Source organism: Babylonia areolata, chromosome 3 (assembly GCF_041734735.1).
Source record: "Babylonia areolata isolate BAREFJ2019XMU chromosome 3, ASM4173473v1, whole genome shotgun sequence".
Taxonomy (NCBI): domain Eukaryota; kingdom Metazoa; phylum Mollusca; class Gastropoda; order Neogastropoda; family Buccinidae; genus Babylonia; species Babylonia areolata.
In genome coordinates, this window is record NC_134878.1 from 38,771,877 (window position 1) to 38,777,270 (window position 5,394).

At 43.2% G+C, this 5,394-nt stretch overlaps 1 pseudogene across 1 annotated transcript; it reads right to left on the reverse strand.

Moving 5' to 3' along the window:
* Positions 1 to 593: 593 nt before the first annotated feature.
* On the reverse strand, positions 594 to 4,883 carry LOC143279975 (actin, cytoplasmic-like; annotated as a pseudogene). Its single transcript, XR_013054978.1, has 2 exons — positions 4,646 to 4,883; positions 594 to 2,016 (listed from the first exon to the last, which is right to left on the reverse strand). The product of XR_013054978.1 is annotated as an actin, cytoplasmic-like (transcript).
* Positions 4,884 to 5,394: the final 511 nt, after the last annotated feature.

Here is a 5,394-nt window from a genome sequence, read left to right on the forward strand (position 1 = left end):
TTTAAACATAGGCACAGAAGCGAATCAGTCCAATGATTATTCTCACATAAATCCCCCCCCAAATTTCTCACCAAATTCATTGGCGAGACCTGCCAAATTTGTCGCCAGTAACAAGTTTGGCAGGCTATAATTTTAGCCGAAACGAAGCATCTGTTTCAGAAATGTGGATGAATGCAGGAGCATGTGTGGGTGAGCGAATATGTACTTATATGGTAACGTGAATGCACGCGTTCGTCAGCAACGGCAATGCGTTTTTTGGCGCGCATGCGTGCGTCAATGCGCAAATAGTTTTGCTGAATGCACGCTGGTTACGAGAAACATGCACGTACATACAATTGTGTTTTGCATGCATGCGTGAAGTGGAGAGAAAGCAGAGTGGGGGCGGGTTTTTTGAAAGACAGATGAACGGAGACGGGCGATAGAAAAGAAACGGACTGAATTGCGAACAGACACAGAGAACACTGGGACTAAATCATGGGAAGGGAATGTGAGGGACAGTCTTTTTATTAATTAATGCATCTCTAATTCGTGACCTTTTTCTCGATACAATGCGACTTGAGCACAAAATGGTTCTCACAACCCACCCAAAACCATTCTTTCATTATATTCATTCTTCATTCACATTCGCACCAGCTTTTGTACATTCTTTCATACAAAAGGAAATACTTTCAAGCTACAATGCATAAATTTATTTCATTTAAAAATTATCATAGAGGTACAAGAACAACTGGTGTTGTTTGGGGGTTTTTTTTTTGTTTTGGGGGGTTGTTTTTTTTTCATGTTAGAGGTAACTTATGAGTATTGTTTTAGACTGTTCTTTTAACTAATGAAATTTACAGATCAAGGTCATACTAAGGGTACAGCGGCATGAAATGATGAATATTACAATTCAGGAATTTGCTTGTGAATGGAGTAGGAGAAAGAAAAGTTTACAACCTTCCTTTGATAGTGGGCTTAGTCAAACCATAAACAAGAAAATCGAGATATTTTACAAAATGTCGCGAACGCTTAAAAGCATTTTCTGTGGACAATTGGAGGGACCGGATTCATCATATTCTTGCTTGGAGATCCACATCTGCTGGAAGGTGGACAGAGAGGCAAGGATGGAGCCTCCGATCCATACAGAGTACTTGCGCTCAGGGGGCGCGATGACCTTGATCTTCATGGTCCTGGGGAGCCAGGGCGGTGATCTCCTTCTGCATTCTGTCAGCGAATGGCCGGGGTACATGGTAGTGCCTCCAGACAGCACAGTGTTGGCGTACAGGTCCTTACGGATGTCCACGTCACACTTCATGATGGAGTTGTAGGGTGGTCTCATGGATCCCACTGGATTCCATACCAAGGAAGGAAGGCTGGAAAAGCGCTTCGGGGCAACGGAACCTCTCGTTGCCAATGGTGATGACCTGACCGTCAGGCAGCTCATAGCTCTTCTCAGGGAGGAGGAGGAGGAGGCGGTCTGCATTTCCTGCTCAAAGTCCAGAGCCACATAGCACAGGCTTCTCTTTGATTCACGGACGATTTCTCTTTCGGCGTGGTGGTGAAGCTGTAGCCACGCTCTGTCAGGATCTTCATCAGGTAATCTGTCAGGTCACCCCGGCCAGATCCAATCTCATGATGGCATGAGGTAGGGCGTAACCCTCGTAGATGGGGACAGTGTGGGACACACCATCACCAGAGTCCAGCACGATGCCAGTGGTACGACCAGAGGCGTACAGGGACAGAAACAGCCTGGATGGCCACGTACATGGCGGGGGAGTTGAAGGTCTCGAACATGATCTGGGTCATCTTTTCACGGTTGGCCTTAGGATTGAGAGGAGCCTCAGTTAGCAGAACAGGGTGCTCTTCTGGGGCCACACGCAGCTCATTGTAGAAGGTGTGGTGCCAGATCTTCTCCATGTCATCCCAGTTTGTGACAATGCCGTGTTCAATGGGGTACTTGAGGGTCAGGATACCACGCTTGCTCTGGGCCTCGTCCCCGACATAGCTGTCCTTCTGGCCCATGCCCACCATCACACCCTAGAAAATACGAATTCATCACGTTGAAGCCTACGATACAGGATATGTGCGAAAATATATATATACGAACGCACACACTCGAATGCTCTATCCATTGCATCCAACCTATCTGCCGCATGCATATCCAAAGGTAAAATAAAGAGATGAATACAGATGAATATATCCATAACATAAATCTGCCATTAAACTTTGATCTAAAGTGCTTTCATATTTTTGCTGGTTTCTACTACCCCTTGAACTTTTCATCTACGCATGCTTCAGTACTATCCTAGTATCCAGAGTTAGACTTTGACGCCTCCAAACGAATATCATCAACACGGTAATATGCAGTAATACACATGCATCTATCTTAAACTGAAACCATTTTACCAAACAGTTAAAACGACAATTGCCGCGGATTCAGCCATCTCACAATTATCAGACAACCCAAACAGGTTTGCATAAACTATCATTCTCGATGACTCTATACTTTTTTTTTCAAGTTGTGGTGATGATGTGTGTACAGAGGGTGTGTGTGAGCAAGTTTGTCTTGTTAATCACCACCCCCCACCGGAGATTAGAAAAGAGAGATAAACCACTCGCGGCAGGCCCCTTCTTACTGTCTATAACAGTGCTGAAGCCGTTCTGGGGCACACACGCAGTGCGGAAGGGTGGGGGTAAATCACCCTCTCCTTCCCCACCTGAAGGAAACTAGTCGGTTCTGACGGTTCAGCTGCAGTAAAGCGAAAGTTAAGTTATGCCTGGAATTTCCCACGTGTAGTAAGATTCGCTGTATACAATGAAAACCGATTCATTTTTGCTTGGCTTTTAGCACGTTTGCATCTGCTTGAATGTAGATAATATAAAAAGAAAATAAAGCAGCCCCCCCCCCCCCAACTCCCCCCCCCCCAGCGCAATGTTGCACATGAGAGAGACAGTTGTAAATTATTGAACTGCGTTTTCGTAACGCTACTTTTTCTTCACACTTTCTGGTTTACATCACCATTTCTTCAACAACAAATATATATATATATGTATGTGTGTATCAAAAATAAAACACATATTCAGCTCTGTCTCTTTTCTAACATCTGTCTATACATACATACATACATACATACATGAATACATACATACATAATTTCATATAGATCTATCAGTATGTAAATCTAAATCTATGTACATAATCATATATATAATTCATATATATACGAACGCTTCATGTTGCCCGAGCAGACCGTTGTATTGTGCTCTTTCTCTCTCTCTAAGTCTCTGTCTCTCTCTCTCTCTCTCGGGAGTTTTACATGGCTGTTAAAAGCATCTACGATTCTGTACTTGTATGTGTTCGTGACAAAGGTATTTATTCAGACTTTTTTCAGTGTCCAAGAGGGGTTAAACAAGGTTGTATGCTAAGCTCACAGCTGTTTTCCTTTTTCATCGGTGAATTGGCAGTGGAGTTATCAAAGAAGGGGAGACATGGAATACAAATGATACCTGGCGCAACAGATTTGCTCTTAATGCTATTTGCTGATGATGATGTTCTCTTGTCTGACACACCCATAGGGTTACAAAATCAATTAAATGCCCTTAAGCAAGAAACAGACAGACTACAACAAACAGTGAATCTCGATAAGACCAATATTATAGTTTTCCGCAATGGAGGTCATCTTTCGACTCTTGAAAAATGGTGCTGTGGTGATAGGGAAATAAAAGTAACCAATACATATAAATATTTAGGAATGTTATTCACAACAAAATTGAGTTTGACATCTGCGTGGGATGAAGCAAACAGAAAAGGGAAAAAAGGTGTAATCCAAATTATAAAATCACTCAGGAGACTGCGTTCGACTGACGCTTTCCCTCAGTTTGGGCGGGGCAAAGGCAGCTCATGAATAATGAATGCGTGTCGCGGCGCAGGCTGCCTGGCTTCAGCAATTTCTGCAAGTGGTTTATCTCTCTTTTCTAATCTCCGCCCCCACCCCCCTTCAGTCTCTCTATAAAGAGAGATCTTTATCGAACACAGAGAAAATACTTATATCGAGAATATGGGGTGAGATAAAGTTATGTGAGTGTGTAAAAAAACAAACAAAATACAACTAATAATGATGATTTCATATGTGATACGATCAGCTGATTTTTTTAATTTCCGTGGTGGACTCACGTGCGCGCGTGTGTTCGTGCGTACGTGCCAGTGCGTGCAAACGTGTGTGTGTGTGTACAGCTGGTGCATGATTGTTAGCTTGTGCGTATGTGTTTGCTCGCGCACATATGCGTGTGCTTGATTTTATATAATGCAAGAATTACAAAGATTCAAAACTGTAATGCGCTTGCAGTTACAATCAGATGCTACTTAGTAACTTAAGTTTGTCATTGACATATTCCCAGTAAACTAAAGTTATTTTTGAGTATTTTCTTTTTTTTTCTTATTGCAAACAGTATGTCTTCTTTTTTTCTTGTTATTGCAAACAGACCATATGAGAATACCCACCAAATAACCAGACATGAAAGTGACTGAAATGAAATGTCAAAGATGATGTTTATCTGTCCATGCAATAGTCGAAAAGCAATCTGTGAACATATTTTGCCACATAAATTGCTGTTCTTTATGCAAGATATGATGGTACTGACATGGAGAGAAAAAATATGCATTTACCTGGTGTCTGGGGCGACCCACAATGGAGGGGAACACAGCCCGGGGTGCGTCGTCCCCAGCAAAACCAGCCTTGCACATCCCGGACCCATTGTCCACAACCAGAGCAGCAACATCTTCGTCACACATTTTCAACTACTACGCGACCCAACAACTGCACTGAATACAGCAACGTGACCAAACGATGTAACGCTCACGCTTCCTCTACCACTGTGCTGTGACAAGTGAGTGATCGTTTGGCGCGTGCTCGCTTTTGTAAGGTCCGCTACACCTTTTTCTAAGTATTTCTCGGCCGCCGGGGCATTAGCGCATCCATATAAGGAAAAAGACTGCTCCGATACGTTCGCCTTTGACCAAATATGTGCGTGGGGCATCACACGTGGACGTGGTGCGAGCTGTGTGTTGGAGTGTGAAGAAGGCGTGATCGGAAACTGATTGAAAAGGAGAGAAAGACAGGTCGAGTTTGTTTGTTGTTAATCAGTGTGTGTGTGTGTGTGTGTGTGTGCGTGTGTGTGTGTGTGTGTGTGTGTGCAATTCAGTGTCTTTTCACTTTGAGTGTTACTGGACGTGTAATTAAGTGTGTGTGTGTGTGTGTGTGTGTGTGTGTGTGTGTGTGTGTGTGTGTGTGAGGGGAAGAGAGAACTGAATTAAATTGGATAAATTCTATTTTCTGAGGGTAATAGAGTAAACAAGACAATGCTTTTTTCCATGCAGTCCTCGAAGGCGAAACAGTGACATAAAACAAATGGGAG